General features: G+C 41.5%; 1 protein-coding gene across 5 annotated transcripts in view; it reads left to right on the top strand.

Moving 5' to 3' along the window:
- Positions 1–282: 282 nt before the first annotated feature.
- The window catches only part of COL6A6 (collagen type VI alpha 6 chain), a 144,825-nt gene continuing 124,320 nt past the window's right edge, over positions 283–20,787 (top strand). For 4 of the 5 annotated variants that reach the window (XR_014299073.1, XM_082684218.1, XM_082684221.1 and 1 more), the window contains exon 1: positions 283–464. The gene's annotated coding sequence lies outside the window, so the exon portion shown is untranslated. Of the gene's footprint in view, positions 465–1,492; positions 1,656–20,787 lie in introns of all 5 variants that reach the window. The other variant, XM_082684219.1, reaches the window with a different exon arrangement.

Raw genomic sequence — 20,787 nt, 5'->3', positions numbered from 1 at the left:
TAGAAGGCGTGCACGGTGAAAGCCCCAGTCTCCCCGCCTTCGGTATTTTTCCAGGGTTTAGAGCTGAGAGGGTCGAGGTCCCTGCAGGGGAGACGTGTGCGGGGCAGTTACAGCCCCCTTAACCCCAACTCCCGCTTCCGTCACCCGCCTCCCTCCCTAGGGACGTGCGCTGGGCCCGGGGCCGCCGGGGCGGGGAAGGGTCGGGCGGGGGCGGGGAGAGGCGTTTATATAGCGCAAGGAGGGGCGTGGGAGCTGCCGCCAGCCTGCGGGATACGGGGAGGCGAGAGGCAGCTCGTGCCGCCTCCGGCTACTTCCCGGGTTCCCGAGGTCCCTCCCCACCGCGCCCCCGCGGTCGGCGGCACTCGGCGCTGCGCTCCGGGCGGTGCGCTCAGGGCTCGCCGGGAGGAAACCCACGCAGGGCTTGGCACGCGGAGGGCTGAGAGCCGCGTGGAAGTTTCCCCGAGGTAAGTCCTGAAGCCGTTTGCAAGTGGTCTGTAATTGCATGGGAGGTACGGGCCAACTGGAGGCGGGGGTGCGGGGGTGGGGGGCACTTCAAGAAGGCTGCAGTGAGGGAAAGAAGTGAATTTCAGAAACTCAAAATCGCCTCCTTCCGTTTTTCACCTCCTCTGGGCTGTTAGCCCTTCTCACCCCGTCTTTTAGTCTTTTGCATGCTTCTCTTGTCAACATACAGCACACTCTACTGTCCCTCTCTGCTCCGGGCTCCCTGTTCCCCACTGCACACTCATGTACCTCGAAGGCTGAAAGTTGCCTCACCCAACACTGTCCCAAAACCAAGGGCAGGGCCCGGCCTGTGGCAGACACCTAGGACTATGGAAAGGATGAATGAGGGTAACCAGCCCAGGTCAGGAAAAGTCATTCCCATGTCTGTACAGACCCAGTCTGTACCTTAGCTTCTTGACCTCACCCAAATTTATTCAAGATAAATGAATTTGGTTGGGGTTTTATTATCCTCTGAGGAGAGGGGGGAAAGCAGGAAAAAAAAAAAATGCACCCATTTATTAATACCCAGTAACACCTTGAAATGAGTGCAACCCCAGCTACCAGGCTCAGTATCAAAAGTGTGAATAGTTTTGATGAGGGGAGGAGGCAGGCCTGAGGAGGGAAAAACACTGGAACAAGAAAGTGATTTCTCCCATTTTCTTTTTCTTTCTTTCTTTCTTTCTTTCTCTCTTTAAGATTTTACTTATTTATTAGAGAGAGACACAACAAGAGAGGGAACACAAGCAGGAGGAGTGGGAGACGGAGAAGCAGGCGTCCTGCTGAGTAGGGAGCTGGGACTCCATCTGGGACTCAATCCCAGGACCCTGCAATCATGATCTGAGCTAAAGGCAGATACTTAACAACTGAGTCACCTGGGTGCCCCCCCCCCATTGTCTTTCTTGATAAAAGACTTCTCATTTCTATTTTTAGATGTCTACCTATGGAGATTTTTTTTTTTACTATTTTTTTAAAGATTTTATTTATTTGACAGAGGGAGAAAGAGCACAAGCAGGGGAAGAGGCAGAGGGAGAGGGAGAAGCAGGCTTCCAGCAGAACAAGGAGCCCGATGCAGGACTGAATCCCAGGACCCTAGGATCATGACCAGTGGCCCAACCAACTGAGCCACCCAGGTGCCCCTCTGGAGATTTTTAAAGGTGATCTTTGTCTGTGGGAGGAAAAGTTTTGATAGGAGTGAGGGGTGGTGATGCTGTTTAGGGATATCTGAGATGTTGGTGGAAGTCGTGAAGACTCAAGATATGAGAATATTAGAAGTCTTACGTCAAGAATACCTGTAGTTATAGAATCAGCAGTCACATTTCTTTTTAAAGAAAGCACCTATTTTTAATAGGAAATGTTCAAGCATGCCATTTTGAAGTTACAAGGAAAACTTACTGTTTAGTGTCCCCATTGATGAGATGACCTACATAAAAATCCTGAAGAGTCTAAATGAAGCATTTTAAAACACTTGGCCTTAAAGGGTTTTTTTCCAATAAAAGTTGTCAATTTCCTTCCTCCTCCCTCATTTTTTCCCAAAATATTAGAAGTGCCCAGGAAAACCTGAAAAGAAAGCTTTTCTGCTCCTCAGGAGTCCGTGTGTTTTTAGACCCTGTGCCCTGTGAAATCAAACTTTGTGATTTACATTAAAGACTTTATGTGAAACACCCACTGAAGAACTATTCAGCTTTCTTTAAAAAAACAACAAAAAGCTTTCTTGTTTTACTAAATCTTCTTGTGAAACAATTCTTTGAAAAGACCATTGTTAATATTATATACTTGCAATTTTCCATTTTCCTATTCCCTCCGTATAGTTTGAATTGCAGAAAAGTTTGAGTCATTGGAATGTTTATAAAGAAAAGGTTTATTTATTTGCATAGACAGTGTTAAGAGCTGATAATTAAGTCACCAAATGAAGGTCACATTACAAGAATCAAGAAGAAAAGTTGGTGTTATTTACTTGTCTATATGTATACAGAACACTGCATCATCTTGCCCATATAACAGTCTTAAACATGACTTGAAAAAATCTTCCCTGTCAGTAAATATCCCCATCGCTGGAATTTCTTAAAAACAATGTGATTGCCACCTAAACCATCTGTAAATAAATAAAAGTAGTCCAGACTAATGAGGATGTTTTTATGACCAAAGAATTATCACTTCCACAGTCCCAGGAAATAAGTATGAAGATTCGATTTTCTGTACTTCCCCTTTAATGAGCTTCATGAATATAGAACTTTTCCAGAGTGATCAAATGTTGGCCAGTATCTTTTTTTTTTTTTCTCTTCCTTGCTGACTTTTTTGTTGTTGTCTCTCTCTTTTTTTTTTTTTTTTTTTTTTTTGGAAAGTAGGATGTCTTTAGCTTTGTTCTGAAACAGGTCTAGGTTCAAGTTTCAGACTAGCTGGGACAATCATTTCACCTTCCTGAGGTTTCTTGCACCTGTCATGCAGAGCGGTGATCCCTACTTATCTCACAGGCAAGTGTGAGGAGAAAAGGAGATCTGCAGGAAACGCCAGATGTGAGTCCTCCCTAAATGAAGGTGGCGGTGATGGTGATGGTGATGGTTAACACTTACGGTTCAGGGCAAATAGAAGTGTTCCCGATAATTGAGTTAATGTCGAACCCAATTTTATTCCATGTTTTGAACTCCCTGAAATAACTTGTTTCCATGGAGTATAACACATGATTAACAGAAATGGCTAACTCGCCAAACATTGCAATCTCCCTTTTCCCCTGGAAGCCTTCCAGTTTGCAGAGATCACTTAAGGAAAGATCTAGCACTTGGGCATACCAGTGTCGTAGAAGAGGTGTTTGCGAGGTATGTCTGTTCTGACTTCACTATGTATCTCTTCATATCGGGAAACTTTTTCTAGAGCAGTCAAATCCTTCCTGCATGTAGAACACTGGGAGAGGCACACTTGGTGTTTTCGTTTCTTTGGATAATGATTCTGGGATAACAGAACCACTTTGCTGCTTTCAGCAGAAGCTCTGAGGTTTTCAGAATTTTAAAATAAAGACCCCAAGTCAACCTGAAGGTCTTCAAGTGAGCTGAGAGTTACAAAGTCATAGAGGATCATTTACAAAACAGCAAGGAATGGAAGGCCAGTATTTTTAAGGGAGAAAGAATAGTTAGAGACTTGGTCTCACTCCCTGCCTTGATTCCTCACCCTCCTTCCAAAATTGTTTTTTCTTGGGGTGACCCCAAGGCCCTGGCAGGGGAATCTGGAAGGGATTACATCAATAAAAATGGATACTGTTTGGCTAACATAAACCATGTGCAGAAGAAAAGAGCTCTTGTGTCTTTCATATCCCTAACGCTTCCACAGTGCCTGGCACTAGTCATGTACTCACTAACTATGCGATAAATGAATGGCCTACAATTTCAAAAGTCTGGCTGAAGGATGCTTCTCGTGTAAATCTGGAGCAGTTGCACTCAGAAAATTCACTAACATGCGAAACCTCAGGCAAAATGAAGGAGGGAGTATGGCCACTTCTTGTGTCTCAGCTTCTGACCTTCATTTTTGCTAAAGCAAAAAACAGCAGATTATAAATCTTACCTTTTATGAGTTGTCTTCATGGACTGAGATAAACCTAAAAATAATACTTTCTTATGTTTCTAAATAGCGAGTCCAAGGAGATTTACTGGTTTAATTTTGCTATGAATAGAAAGTTTTCCTCCAAGTGCTCAAGCAGGAGAGTGGAGAGAAAAAAGATGCAGCTTACAAACTAACTTGGTATTATGAATGGAAACCTCAACCTTCCCCTCGAGTCACAAAGGCCTAATAACTATATGTTAACCATTCTTTAACCATTTACAATTAAGGATTGGGTATCAATTTGACTCTAAATTGCTCCTGTAATGCTCTTAAGTACTGTATCCTAGACGTTGGAGGGGAAAGATTTTTCCAGACTTCATTGGCAAAGGCTTTTGTGTTGGCTTAAAAAACTGTAAGCTAATCACTTATTGAGTTCTTTAAAAACAAGTTGATTAATGTTTGGCAAGAAATTCTGACTAAAAGTCTCTACTACATGAGTCCAAATACAATAGAACTTTGAAGATCATGAGCAAGTCATAGTCACATTTGGCTATTACTGTTGGGTGGAAAATAATCCCACAGTGTGTCAAATGGTCCACATGCCATCTTTTGGTACCCTACCTCACCACAGCCAGCATGTATGGTCAATTCTATACTCATTTCACTTCTACAACTGTCTGGGATGATTAGACTATCTTTAACACTAAGAAGATGATGTTATGCATTGTAGGAGATCTCCCTCACTTCCAAGCTTTTCTCTGCTGGCTAGAAGATGACATCAGAGCCCTCCCCACATTCCCTCTGCTCCCACTGTTTTGGTGCACACTGCAGACTTTTTACTTTAAGCACCTGTAAAGGCCTGAGGGCTTTCTCCGGCCTTGGGGACATGACTGGTTCATGTAGAGTAGGTCAAAAGGGCCTGGGCATTAACACCCTCTAGAGCAACCCCTCACCCAGTAGTACATGAAAGTTGGTGAATATCCCAGCTTTCTCACACCTTGGAAGAGGAAACTTTTGAGGTATGACCTATACATTCTTTCGGAGGTGCCCCCAAGGGAATGAGCTCCAGCTCCCCAGAATGACAACGTGTCTGTCCACTAACAGTTCTACATTGGCTTCCTTCCTTCTTCTGTCTCACTCCCCAGCTCCTCTACCAGTGCTTCCATAGATCACTCCCTAAATAAAGTAATTGCACAAATTCCAGTCCAGAATCTGCTTTAGGGGAGACCCAATCTAGCATAAGTTTGTTAGCTATTTCAGTAAATGCAGTGTTTTAGATAAAAGTATACTGTAGATTCTGCTCTAGCCAAAAATTGAATTAAGAATGGAATTCTTTCTTTCCACACTAAAAAACAGAATTTTGTCCCTAGACAGTGCTGTTTGACTTGTGTCTGGAGATGTTAGTTTGTTGGCGGTGACCCACTCCTGAATTCCCGTCATCCCTTTGAGGATTTTGTTGTCAGAACATGGAGGGAGATAGTAGCAAGGACTCAGGTGACCCCATCATTAGAGAAAGAGCATATACCTCTGGTTATGAGAAGCAGCTCAAACACATGCTCTGTAAAGATGGAATTGGCCTCTCTATATTTCTGTGGGTGTTTCAATCTCTCCCTCAGGTTTGGTCACCATTTGCTTGATATGTTAGTCAGAGTTCTTCGGAGGAACAGGACCAATAGTTAGATATACAGAAATATATGAGGAGATTTATTATAAGAATCTTCTCACATGATTATGGAAGCTGAGAAGTCCTGTGATCTACCATTTGCAAACCAGAGAACCAGGAATGCCCATGGTGTAATTTAGTCCAAGTCTGAGGGCCCGAGAGCCAGGAGTGCCAATGTCTGAGGGCAATAGTAAATGGATGTTCCAACTCAAGTAAAAAGAGCAAATTTGCCCTTCCTCTGTCTTTTTGTTTTATTCAGACTGTCAGTGGATTGGGTGATGCTCACTTGCTTTGGTGAAGGTGATCTTTACTCATTCTTTAATTCAAATACTAATCTCTTCTGGAAATACCTCATAAGCACACACAAAAATAATGTCTTACCATCCCTTACTTCAGTCAAGTTGACACATAAATGTACCCATCAAATTTACCAGAGACTTCCTAACACATCCCCCAAAGCCAGACCTCTCTTCAGAACTCCAGACCCAGATATCTCACTGCCCACAAGACCCCTGAACATCTTCCACTACAAACTCAAGTGCCAAATGGCACTTACTATCTCACTACACACCTTCCCTACTTCCTACATATGGCATGACCCAATGGCCCCACCAGAAGACTCTGGAGTGGTCTTGAAGTCCTGTCCTTCTGTCAGCCCTCATCAACAATCCCATCTCATCAGTCTCCAAGTCTTAACAATTTCATTTCCTAATAATCTCCAGGTCATTTCTGTTTCTAGTTCCCAAGCACCATCCTTTCTTTCACCCAGAAAACAACTGGCTCCTAGTCCACCTCCCTGCCTCTAGTTTTGTTTCTCTTCTAACATTCTCCATATTTCAGCTTTGGTGAGCTTCCAAAAACCTGTACTTTGCTAATTCCAGTGACTTTGGATATGATCGAAACTCCTTACCATGGTTGAGAATCCTCTCACCATCCAACTTTATCTATCTCTCCTTCCTCATGGCTTTCCATTTCTTTGCCACCACTCCCAATCCTCCAGTCTTTTAACCAAAACAAAAATAAAAACAAACTCTTGCTCTCTCCCACCTCCCACTATTTACATTTGGAATTCCCTCTAGAATTCCTAGAACAGAGTTCTCCAGACTCTGAAGCTGGCTAACTCCTTTTTTCCTCTTAAGGCTCAGCTCAAGGCCCATTCCTTGAGAAAGCATTACTGGACCTTCTGTTCTAGGTAGGGTACCCTACCCTAGGTCCCCACAGTACCCTAGACTTCAAGTCATATTTCTCTTCCATTAAACTGTGATTATTTCATCTTTTGTATTGACTAGGATATCTTCGGGGCTAGCCACCTAGTAGCTATATCTGTTGTATGAATAAATGAGCCAAGATTAGGTTTCTTACTAGCTGATGACCATGGGAAAGTCACATAATCTCTCTGAACTTTATCTTCCTCACCTGAAGTAAATACCATGTGCAAGCAGAGGATGACATCGGAGACTTGATGAGATTATAGATTTTTAGTTCTTGGTGCATAGTTGGCACTCAGTCAATAATAATTCCTTCAGATTCAGCAAGATAGGAACTATCCTAAACTTGACGCTGTGATGTTTTGAGACAGTACAGTTCACACTCCAGGAGGTGTAAGCCAAAGGGGAATTTTGCTATAAGGGCTTTGGTGGAACCCGGAAGAAAGAAATGTCATTTAGATAAAAGCATCCTGCTTGTCAGATGTCCTTTCAAACCATGCATGGAGTGTGTTTTTGGAAATGAAATTGATATAATAACATATAATGGCATCTAATTGCCTCACCTAGTGTCTTCCAAACAATCCTCTTTGAGCTCCCAACATCTGCATTTCCTGGATTAATGCCATGAATCCAGTTTCCAAATGGAGGATTTTTTTTCCAAGAATTTTGCCTTAAAAAACTATTCCCAACTGCAATTCTTTCTTGATTTTCCCCCTTTTCTATGACTATTGTCATCATCCTGAAACAACCACAAAACACCTAATCTTGGACCCCAAGGGACTTGTCATGAAAATGTTCACAAACCCTGATGCACATTTATAAGCGATTTAACTGGGTAGAGGCAAGTACTAAACAAATTAATGGATTTGCACTGCTCAATGAAGGCAAATAACTTTTTAGATTTTATGAGGCGGGGAGTGAGTCAAATACACAATTGGGTTGGAAAATAGAGTAATAGCACCTCAGGGAACTAATACTACCATTTAAAGACTTTGGGTATTATTTGGTAAAATACTACTTTGGCACACTTGCTTAAATCTATGGCAGATCCACTTTTAAAGCTTACCAGCCAAGGGTGTCCAGTCCCCCTTGGACAAACACAATTTATAAATCCCCTTTGTTACTAGATATCCCAACAATTTGGGCACATGTAGTCTTTTGTAATTAACAGTCACTATGCTAAGGATAAGAGGTAAATTGATGGTTGATGGTGTGTCTGTTAGAGATCCACCTCATAAATCCATATATATATGTATCTTTACATGCAAAATATTTTAGGTAAGTGTCTATTTTCTCCCTAAAACTTGAAGGTTTTTATATATCCGTTCATTTGTTTTATTTCTCAATGCCCCATCTGTTCTTTCAATTTCTTCATGGAGAAAGTTGCAATTAGGCATCAATGTTCCATTGTCATCTCGGTCAGCAGCTAGAAAAGTTACTGAGTCGGGATGCCTGGGTGGCTCAGTTGGTTAGGCAACTGCCTTCAGCTCAGCTCATGATCCTGGAGTCTTGGGATCAATTCCCACATCAGGCTCCCTGCTCAGGGGGAGTCTGATTCTCCTTCTGTCCCTCTTGCGTGCTATCTCTCATTCTCTCTCAAATAAATAAATAAATAAAATCTTTAAAAAAATAGTTATTGAGTCAGATAGTGTATTGGATACTGAAAGAGAGGTTGCGATTCCATACATTGCGTATCTGCTTAACTCTCCACTGAGAAAGGAGATGTGTGCCCTGCATTTGGACCTGTAGCTATGTCCCTGGCTTCAGCCAGTAAGCAAGAGGTGGCTGGGCTAGAACCAGCCCAGGTAGATGGAGATGGTTGACTCCAGTTTTATTCACCCACTCGATCTTTGAATACCAGTGTCAAGGGGGTTATGTCAACTCCCTCAGCTCTTATTAAACACTTTATCTACATTATCACATTTGATCCTCATGACAATTCAGTGAGGAAAATGCCATCATCATCCCCCTTCCACAGATGAGGGTCTGATGTTTAAAGGTGCATCAATTGCAGACCAGTGGAGGATCTGAATTCAGGATGTGGTATCCCAGGCCTTGACACCCCTACCTGTCTATTTGGTGGGGTAAGCTAAAAAAATGTATGCTTCAAAAGCCTAGAAGCTTCCAATGTTAACGGTCAACTTAGATCCTTGCATATTTAGAATAATACTTCAGAAGTCATATTTTCACTCAAAAGTCATGTTTTCACCTGTAAGTGGAAATTTTGACTCCATTCTTTTTTTTTTAGGGGAGTGAAGAAAGGTCGAGTGCTAAACTTAGCATGAGCATAAAATCCCAAAGAGATGATATTTGAGTAACTACAAAATTCAGTTGCTCAAATCTGTGTCACTGAAATTGACTTTTTGCTGATAGACTTTTCATAGAATCTTAGAATTTCAGAGCAAAAATGGGTCTTTAAATCACTTTGACTATTTCTTTTTGTTTGGTTCCTCCCCTCCCCTTTCCCCCAGTTAAGAGCCTTTAATGATTTCTCACTGATTTTGAGATAAAGATAGAAATCACTGAAAGACCCTGCAAAGCCATACATTGGTCACTTCTTTTCCAGCCTCATTAAGTGTCGTGCTTTGCTCTGTGCTCTATTCATACTGGACTTCCTTTGGTTCCTTGACCACTCTGTTTTCCTTCCTACCACAGGACCTTCACACAAGGTTTCCTCCCTTCTGGAACACCATAGCCTCTTAGGCAGTTTAATTCTCACCATTCCTCTAGATATTAGCTTAAACAGCAGCCCCTTAAGGAAGACTTTCCTGAGTTATCAACTCTCCTTATTATATGTAATCACAGTACATAATTCAAGAAATACATTAAGTACCTTTTCATGTATAAGTCTTATTTTAGGTGTTGGAAAACAAAATGGACAACTTCCTCCTCCAGGGAGGATATAAACAACAAAGATATCCACAAATAACTTCCAGGTAGCATTAAAGACCAGGGAAAAAAGTTATTTAAGTGATCAGTGACTGACTCTAAGGAAGTTGAGGGTTGTTTTTGATGGGGTGGTTGAGAGGTATCTCTAAGGGGTGACATTTGGGCAGAGACCTGAGAAAACACAGGAATAAAATGAGGCTGTCCGGGGGGCAAGAAAAGGATATTTCCTAGCAGAGACAACTTTGGTGTATTCAAGAAAAGGAAGAAGACTGGTGTGGCTGGAGTGGAGGAATCACAGTGAAGAGGTTAAGATTGGAAATCATGGGCTATGGCCAATATCATGGAGAGCCCATGGGCCACACACGTATGGTATTGGAGTTTAAGCCAGATGGAAACTCACTGGAAATTTTGAACAGGGAGATAATTGGCCTCATGTATGGTCTTCAAAGATCACTCTCACTGCTGTGTGAAGAGTACATTAAGAAAGGCAGGAATCAAAGCATGGAAGTGTGTAAGAATAGGAATCTGGGCAGGAAGCAAAGGTAGCATGACTATGGTGGGAGGTGATGAGAAGTGGCTTGATCTGGAATGAATTTCGAAGGTACTGTTGGCCAGACTTACTGATGGTTTGGCTCTAGAGTCTTTTAGAGAAATCTCTGCTTTATAGCATGTAATGTAGTTGTAATTTTACACTTGATATAATTCCTTAAAAAATAACTCGGTCCCTCAACGGACTATAAGATCTATGATGACAAAGACCATGTCTGGTTTTACTTTTCATTGCCACCTGCTGCCTAACACAATGACTATAAATAAATTAATGGATAGGTAAATATACTACAACCACCTTATTTTAAAGATGAGCAAAATGAGTATCAAAATGAGGTTAAGTTAAAGGAATGGCCCAAGGTTTCTCAGCTTGGACCAGAAACCATGTCTCCAGACTCCTCGTTCAGGCTGTTTTCCCTCTTGCAGTGGACTCCTTCCAAACATCATGCCCTTTTATTTGGGGAGGGAGGGATTACCAAAATGTACTTCAAATATTAGGCATACACCCACCAGTTGCAGCCAGCAATGTTCTAATCACCTTTGAGGCTCTTTGGGGGCAAAATGAGTTTATGATATTTCTTCTTTCCTCCTTTGAGCTCGTCTACTTCTCCAGGAAAACCACTGATGTTATCCCACTATTAGTGAATGTTATGCCTAGGGCCTGAAGTTGATCATCTTAAGCCATCTGGCTTGTGTTCTGTTTTGAAAGACACTATAGCTTTAGACAAGAGCAGCTGGTGTGCATAATCTCCATCTAAAAAGTTAGCCATTCAAAAATGTTCACTCCCCAAGGGCATTTTGGAAAAAAAAAAAAATAGGTTGAGGCAAGCTGTGATTAATAGGGAAAAAAAGAATAGAAGGCAATTAAGAGTTTCCTTGGTCCTCTTGGAAGAGAAAAGCTGCCTGAAATGTAACTTTCTCAAGCAATGATCACATCCTTGGACTGCTGCCTTTCTAATTAAATTCCCGATACATATATATGGATATTTCATTTAATGAGCAGCTGGTAAAATTGGATCCTTGGTCTGCAGAGGTTTACCGAAGTACTTGAGTGTTTCTGTGTGATTGAATACTAATATTTAACCCCGGAATACAAAAAGAGGAAATTAAATCTGCTAGTTGCTCATCCGGCAGGACCTTCTAGGTTGTGCCCTCCCTGGTCTGCATAGTAATTGGTTCTGGTTTTTCCCATCAAGCTACTTCCAAGTTACCTTTCCCCTTTTCATTATTCCTTCTTGAAAGCAGCACTCAATGTGCTTTGTACCTTCCAGAGCGCTCTCTCATGTCCAGGAGGCAGGCTTCACCCCCCTGAGGCTTCTAGTCTAGTGAGGGGGCCAGACATTAATGGGATAAACACGCAAATGAATATTTAGTCACAGATTTGAGGTGATGTGCAAGGAAGAAAAATAAAAAAGATGCCATGGGGGCACCTGGGTGGCTCAGTGGGTTAAGCCGCTGCCTTTGGCTCGGGTCGTGATCTCAGAGTCCTGGGATCGAGCCCCGAGTCGGGCTCTCTGCTCGGTGGGGAGCCTGCTTCCTCCTCTCTCTCTGCCTGCCTCTCTGCCTGCTTGTGATCTCTCTCTGTCAAATAAATAAATAAAATATTTAAAAAAAAAAAAGATGCCACAAGAGAAAAATCGCAAAGGATATCTAACTTATGAGGACAGGAGAGGACCTCTCTGAGCAGGTAGTGCAATGAAGTCTCGGAGGATAAGGACTGAGTGGGAGCCAAGGGTACAGGGCAAAAAGTGGCTGGAGAGGGTGGCAGCAGTCAGACGGCAGGGACAGGACTTCTCAAACTTTGCTGTGCACACAGACTGCCTGGGAACCTTCTTCCACTGCAGACTAATTCACTACACCTGGGATTCAAGACTAATTCACTAAAGCTGGGATTCAGTGTTTCCAACCAGCTCCCAGCCATGCTGAAGATGCTCAGCCCGGAACCACACCCTGTGTAGCAACAGTGCAGGACCAAGGTGGGCAAAGTTTTTCTGTAGAGAGAAAGAGAGAAGACACAATTTAGACTTTGTGGGCCACACTGTCTCTGCTGTGCCTATTCCACTGTGTCACTGTAATGTAAAAGCAGCCATAGAAAACAGGTAAATGTATGGTATGGGTGTGACTGTTCCAGTAAAACTGGGTTTAGCAAAACAGAGTCAGATTTGATTTGATGGGGGTAGTTCGCTGGCCCCTGCCATAGGAGAAGGTGGGATCAGTTCTTAACCCTGAGCGTACCTTCGAATCACCTGAGTTTCAGAAAATATCCGTGAGGCCCCTATTCTGGGTCAATAAAATTAAGATGCCTGGGGATGGACCCAAGGCATGGGAAGAGTTGAAAAGCCGCCTAGGTGATCCTAAGCAGGTCTCCAGGCAGGTCACATTAACATCACCTGGGAGATTGTCAGAAATGCACATCTTTGGGTCCATCCCAGATTTACTGACTCAGTCCCAGGGCCCCACAGTTTGTTTCAATTCGTCCTCTGGGCAATTCGGGGTGAGGGCCACAGGTTAGGCAGGCTGCCTGGCTTCAAATCCTGCCTCTGTTGCTTAAAAATTGTTTGGTCCAGGAAATGTACCTTGCCTTTCTGTGTCTCTCTGTTCTCCTCTATAAAATGGAGGCAATAAAAATAGTATCACCTTCCCTGGATTAACAACAGCTGTTAGCACAACACCTGCTCACCGGGAATGCTCTGAGTATGTTAACTGTTGGCAGTATTAGGCTGTGCAAATATAGGAACATTCCTTAACTTTTCTGAATTTACTTCCTTCATCTTTATTTTTTTTCTTTACATATATATGTATTTTTTATGGAAGTTTAGTAGGCACAAAATGCTACATTAATTTCAGGGGTACAATATAGTAATCTCACGACTCTGTATGTTATGCTCCCCATAACTGTACCACCATGTGTCACCATACAACGCTGTTACAGTATCCGTGACTATACTTCCTATGCTGTGCCTTTTATTCCAGTGACTCATTAATTTCGTAACTGAATGCCTGTGTCTCCCTCTTCTGCCCCTCTGGTTGCCATTGGTTTGTTCTCTGTATTCATGGATCTGTTTCTACTTTTTGTTTTTGCTTTTATAGATTCCACATAGAAGGGAAATCTTGTGATATTTGTCTTTGACTTATTTCACTTAGCATAATGCCCTTTAAGTCCATCCACGTAGTCCCAAATGGTAAGATGTCATTCTTTTTTATGGCTGAGTAGTATTCCATCATATGTATATACCACATCTTCTTCATTCATTTATCTGTGGATGAACACTTGGGCTGCTTCCATATCTTGGCTATTGTAAATAATGTTCTAATAAACATAGAGATACATGTATCTTTTCAAATTTGTATTCTTTGGATCAATACCTAATAGAGGAATGACTGGATCATATGGCACTTCTATTTTTAATTGTTTTCAGAATCTCCACACTACTTTCCATAGTGGCTGCTCCAGTTTGCTTTCCCACCAGTAGTGCACGAGAGTTCCTTTTCCTCCACATCCTCACCAACACTTGTTTCTTGTCTTTTTGAGTCTAGCCATTTCGACAGGTGGGAGGTGATATCTCATTCTGGTTTTGATTTGAATTTTTCTGATGAGTGGTATTGAACATCTTTCAACAAGAGACACATGGCCATCTGTAGCTCTTTTTTGTACTTCCTTTATCTTTAAAACAAGGATAAAATCTTTGCCTCATAGGATTTCTAAAGTTGAATGTGTGTGATGATTAATTATATGTGTCAACCTGGCAAGGCTCTGGTGCCCAGCTTTTTGGCTAAAGGCCAATCAAGATGTTACTGTAAAGAGATTGTAAAGAAATGACTAACATCGAAATCAATGGACTTCAGATACAGGATCTTATCCTCCATAATTTGAGTAGCCTCATCCAAATCAGTTGAAGACTTTACAAAGCAATACTGAGGCTCCCAAGTCTCTAGAGAAGATTGTCCTCCCACTCAAAACTGTGACATCCACTTCTGCTAGAATTTTCAGCTCGCCCTCAAGACTTCACTTATCAGTTCTCATCTCACATGAGCCGAGTCTTTCTCTCTCCATTGAAAGACACACATCTGTGCTCTCTATGTATCACACACACCCTATTGGTCCTATTTCTCTTGAAAGCCCTAATACAATGTGGTAAAGATGTGTAGGTCAGAATTTCTCAACCTGTATAGTTTTCCAGCTATTGGTATTTTGGTTAAGATAATTCTTTGTTGTGGAGGACTGTCGTGTGTGTTGTAGGATGTTTAACACCATCCCACTAGATGGCCATAGCACTGCCCCCATCCCCCCGTAGGAAAAACAAAAAATCTTTTCAGACATTACCAAATGTCCTCTGAGAACAAAATCTCTAGTCGAGAACCACAGGTATAAATACCTGTGAAAATGCAGGAGCCATTTCTCTCTAGTTCACTACCATTAAACCAGCACGGCACTGTTACCTGTATGGCCCACACATTTTCCCCTTCCTTAGCAAAAGCAGTTTATCAGTTGACACAAAATCTAGCTCAAAACCCACTGCCACCAAATGTGGCCTCCTAGTTCTCCATCCTTCAGCCCCACTTCGAGAGGTATTTTTCCCTTGTACCCTTTTCACTCGATCACAGTTTTCCAGTGGTCTTTTCACATCTCTACGTATGGGTACTATGTTTCGCCCACTTACACTGAACCTCCTCAAAGCAAGGGGCAGCCCTCATAAAAGGAGTAGATAATTTTGAGTCCAAATCCTGCTGTTTGCCAGTTAGTGACCTTGGGGTAATTACTTAATCTTACTACATTTCAGTATTAATAGCTATAAAAATGGGAATAGTTGTGTCTCAGAGAGTGGTCCAAGCACTTTTTAAACTATAAAAATAAAGGCTTCCCCCCACCCCTGAAAAAGCAAAACCATGGCTTTTATATCTTTTTTGTAAGAGAATAACCAATACGGGGGGTTTAGTATGAAATATGACCTTGGAAAATGTTAAATGAACAAACAAGTACATTAATTTGCATACTGCATTTTGCATTTTGTTTTAATTTATATTCTTTTTCTGATAGCTTTTAAAGTAATGTAGGCAGGGTTCTTTCTGTGTCCTTCAGAGATTAATATAGAAATTACCTAGTGGGGCAGTTGCCAAGGCAATGCAATTTGCCTAGTTATTGGTCTCAAGTTCCTGGAAATGATGGCACTCATCAATAACTCCACTACCCTTATTGTCAACATCTTTAGTTCCTTAGGGAGCACTCATGCTTAAGATCAAGATCCTGTCCTTCAGAACTAGCTGAAGCAGTCTTTTTCCAGAAAAATCCTTTCTTCACCCCTTTGCCCCCTTCCCTCCCAAGGCATTGAGAGGCTTCTTTTCTGAGTCCCTGTAGTCCTCTGGACTTACTCATCATAGCACAGATCTGCATCCCTTCCCCCCCATCAGACTGAGTTCATGAGGTCCATATATGTGTTTGGTGGATTTGTATGCCTAAGGGCCAATGCACTGTGGAACCAAAGCACGTGACCGTACTCATGAGTATGAAGATGATCACTAAAGCCACAATACTATGTGTCCATCTGTCTGCAGAATGTCTCCACCTCCATGCCATGTGGACATCTCAAACTCGGCATTTCAAAAAAACTAAGACTGGACCTTCTTCTCTGTACTGATTATCTAATTTTGCAAAACAAACCATTCCGAAACATAGTGGTGTAAGGATAATTTACATCTCAACGGTTATGTGTGGGTTGACTGGTCTATACTGGGCAGTTCTTGCTCAAGGTCTCAGTCAGGTGGTGGCTGGGGCTGGAGTGACCAGAAAGCTTTTTCAATCCCATATCTGGTACTTGGAATGGATGGCTGGATCGTATAAGGTCTGGTGAAGCATCTCTCTCTCTCTCTTCTCCCCACATAACCCCTTCATGGGACTAGCTGGACTTCATAACATGGCAGTCCCAGAATAGTGGAAATTCTTTCCTGATGATTGGTTGCTGCTTCTCATGCTCCAAGAGTTTCACGAGCCTGGGTGTCACAAGTCTTCTTATGACATAATGTTAAAAGTCTCAAGACATTGCTTGTACCACATTCTATTGATTGAGTAAGTCATAAGACAACCCAGCTCCAAAGTGAGGGAATTAGATTCCCTTCTCAGTGGAAGCAGTAGCAAAGAATTCATGGCCATATTTAATCTACCACATTTTCTAACGAGTACAGTTTCTTAACTCTGTCAATGATCCTTTTGTGTCCTTAACATCTTAGGAGGTTTTTTTGTTTTTGTTTTGTTTTAAGGACATATATTGAAATGAAAATAGAAATTCTTCTGGTCATTATTTTGGGATACTTAATTTCCTTACCAGGTTCGTTTTCAAAGACAAGGAAACTCCCTTTTCAAGATCCTAGGTTGGTTCCTTCTGACTTCTTGCATTATATTGTTTAGCATTCTTTTTTCTTCCTTATTCATGAAATATACAACTAGAAAAAATAATAAATAATAAATCTACCCAGATTTAACATTTACCATCACCCAAGGTTTGTTTCAGAATTTGTTCAATAAAATATGATACATAGGGTTGAAGCCCACTTGATCCCTCTCCCAGATCCTATTTACCATTTTGTCTTCCTCTTTCCATTCTGTCTTAAGAACCGTAGTTCTTAAGTAGTTTTGTGTTATCCCCAGCTTTGCTTTAATAACTGTTTAATATAATAATACAAATTGTATTTTGGTCTGTTTTAGTCATTTCACATGGATGGCATCATACTACTTCCAGGACTTCCTAGGTGATCCTTTCATCCTGGAATAAGAGTTCTGCTGTGAATAAGTCACACCAACCTACAACTAGTGCTCTCCCTCTGTTTTAAGATTTATTCCTATTAAGGCCTATCTAGAACTAAGTTATTTAACACCCAAAAACGATTTTCATGTGTGAGTATGCCCCAGCTTAATTACTCTCTTTTTCTCCTCACAAACATTTGAATGATTTGCAGTTTTTACAAACATTCATAGAAATCTTCTTGTGTACATGTACCAGAGTTTCTCTAGGGCATTCACTTTATTTTTTTAAGATTTTATTTATTTATTTGACAGAGCATACTCATGAGCACAAGCAGGGGGAGGGGGAGGGAAAGGGAGAAGCAGGAGCAGGTTCTCCACTGAATGGGGAGCCAGATGCTGGCTCAGTCCCATTCCCTGGGATCATGACCTGAGCGGAAGGCAGACACTTAACCCATGAGGCCCACAGGCTCCCTAGGGCATTCGCTTTAAATGAAATTTCTAGGTCATGTTTAATTTTACTAGATGATTGCTAAATTGCTTTCCAAAGTGAGTGTATTAAATTATATTCCCACCAGCCATGTACATGAGCTCTAATTTTCATATAACCTGTCAACACTTAATATTGTCGGTCTCTTTAATTTTTTTCTAGTTTCCTAGGGAAATGACATTTTATTTTTTTTTAATTTTTTATTTCTTTTCAGCTTAACAGTATTCATTGTTTTTGCACCGCACCCAGTGCTCCATGCAATCCGTGCCCTCTATAATACCCACCGCCTGGTTCCCCCAACCTCCCACCCCCCACACATACTTTTTATTGTTTTAATATGCATTTCCCTGTCATGGGTAAGGTTAAGGATCTTTTCATTTGTCTGTGGACCATTCAGATTACCTCTGCTGTGAACTGCCTGCTCATAGCCCTTGTCCATTTTTCTGTTGGGTTTAGTGGTCTAGTTGCTTATTATCAGAGTTTAACCTTAGTAAATATCTATGCTTTTCTTGAATAATAGCCTCCTTCCCCCTTCCATATTGTGGTCAAATATTTAGTTACACTTTATTTTAAAAACACCCCAAATTTATTTTTTCCACAGTCAATATTATAATGGGGATGGGGGAAGGTATATAAGGGAAAATTATTTTTGAAGAGGATGCTAGCCAAAAGTCTAAGGAGTATCTGATGTTTAAGCAAACATCTAAGCAAAGCACAGAAGCAGAAAATGCAAATGTTCTACTTTGAGGTAGGGCAAGCTTGTCCTGTTCAAGGAATAGCCAGATGAGTAAAGCTGGAGTGGGGTGGGGGAGAGGGAGATGAGGCAGTGAGGTCAGTGGATTTGTAGAACCAGAGCATGTAGGGCCTGGATGGACAAGGTAAGGAATGTTGAGTAGATATGTGATAATACCTCCTTTTTTGACTTAGAGCACTCTGGAAGGATTGGTAGTTGGGAGAGAGTAGAAGCAGGAAGTCCAATTAGGAAGATTTTGCTAAAATCCAGGTGAGAGGTTGCTGTCAAAGTGGAAGGGTGGAAGTCAAAGTGCTGAGTCATGGCAGGATCTGAGATCTAGGTCTTAAAATAAATATATTTATTGCTTAGGGGTATGAAACTGAGGAACTCATGATAATTCCTACATTTCTAGCCTGGGCAGCTTTTTTACTGAGATGGCAGAGTCAACAATTAACTGTTAAATCATGCATGTTACTTATTTAGTGTGTTTGTTACAGCTCAACACTTAGATTGAGGTCTGCGTCCCTCAGTGTAGGCAAATAGTTGGGGACACTATATTCACATTTGGTTAGTTCTATTCCACTTCTATTAATTAAGAGCTGTGTGACTTTTGGCCAGCTATTTAGTCCTCTGACTCAATCTCCTCTATAAAATGAGTAGTATTTATTGATACTCCCTGGGTTATCTGGAGGAATCGGTGTAGCCCTTAGAACAGTGCTTGGAGCACAGTAAGTACTCTGTTAAGTATTTGCCTTTCTTATTCTTTCTGGATGTCCTCCCCCCATTACAGTCCATCAGACCAGGGATGTTATGAGTTACTTACTTTGCTTAATGCAAGTCAGAATATTTTCCAAAGGTATCTATTATTTTTCAAAGCTGATAAAGAAAATCCATGCCAAGTTTAGAATGCTATTCTGTGTCTGAATCTCTTCAGTTGCTTTGTGCTTTTTTAAGCCTGAAACTTAAAGAGGTCAACAATTAGTAGATACTTGTCAAAAATCTGCATTGGGCTTAACAGCCAGGATATTGAAGGGAACCATTTAGACCTAATTTCTACTTCCGGCCATCCTAAGCTGTGTACGCTTTTGATTTGGCCGCAGTGAAGAAATATTTTATCAATGACCCAACATATCTCATTACCTCCCTCGTCCTTCTGGGTATTGCTGGACAGATCTCAGACTAGCTGATGTCATTGTTGGCTTTTGTGAATTGTGTCAGTATGGCTGCCCTTTTGTAGCTTCAGCCGGACAGGGAAAAACAGCAATTTGGAGGTGCGAAACCTCTATTCAGACTTAACAGGATCTGTTGTAAAGAGCAGTTCACAGCAATGAATATTCAACTTGAAGAAACAATTTCCAGTTTAAAAAAAAAAAACAACTTATAAACATAGATTATCTGATGCATTCTAACACATAAGATAAAATTCCTTCATTCTCAGAGAACTGGATAGCATGCAGGGCTTTGCGTCAAGAAAAGCAATATAATGTAGTGGTAAAAGTCCCGGCCTGAGAACCTCAAGACTGGTGTGGCTTGGGGAGAGGCTCAACCTTGCTAAGCTTCAGATGTTTCTGTTGTGAAATAGGAATAACAATAATAATAATAATAATAATAATAATAATAATAATAATAATAATAATTCCTACCTACCTCACAGGATTTGGGGAGACTTTGGTCATGGAGAGACACAGACACCTGTACATTGTTGTACCTATACCTGAACTTGAGGACAGGGAGTGAATAGAGTTCCTTTCCAGGTGTTTTCTAGATTGCTCTCCTCACAAGCCGTCCCATTGTAAAGATGGCAATAACAAGAATAAAAATGACTGCTATCATTACTTTAATATCTACAGCAAGGCAAGAGCTCCGCCAACCCCTGTAGGCATATCATCAGTCCGTGTAACCCCCACAGCAGTACCTTGAAGTGGATGTGGGCGCTAACACTTTTTATAGATGAGAGATAGACATAAAGTGATTACATTACTTGCATTGTCCCTCAGTTGGTGAGCCCCACAAGCAGGATTTTAATTAGGTAGTCTGATGCCAGAACCCTGTGAGTTTGACCACGAGACAACACAGCCTAAAACCGGATCATTTAAGTCCGGTGTGACCTCACAGTAATTATTGGTGGAGTGATTCCGCTTGTGCCTCACAAATTTTCCTATGCCCTGATCACAAATGCTTTCCTGCCCCTATTTTGCGCTATCCTACCATTGCAAGTGTTGGGAGCTTTCTTCGTTTGAGTGACTTTAAATTCTGTAGCAAATAAACCCAATGATCTATACTGGAAAACACCATAGTAATTTACATTTTCTGTGATTTAACGGAAGTTGGCATGTCAACATATTCATGGGGCAGCCCCTTTCTACACAGTCATGGGGTTCCCAGGCTGAGAGCAGTTCTGCCATTGTCAACATTTGTTCTTTGAGGTTGTCTCCATTCCAGCCAACTGGAAGGGAGAGAGAAATAGGAGAGCAAACCTAAGGGAGG

Source organism: Mustela nivalis (assembly GCF_964662115.1).
Source record: "Mustela nivalis genome assembly, chromosome: 1".
Taxonomy (NCBI): domain Eukaryota; kingdom Metazoa; phylum Chordata; class Mammalia; order Carnivora; family Mustelidae; genus Mustela; species Mustela nivalis.
Note: the sequence above shows the minus strand (reverse complement) of the source record. Positions and strands in the feature narration are given on the sequence as shown.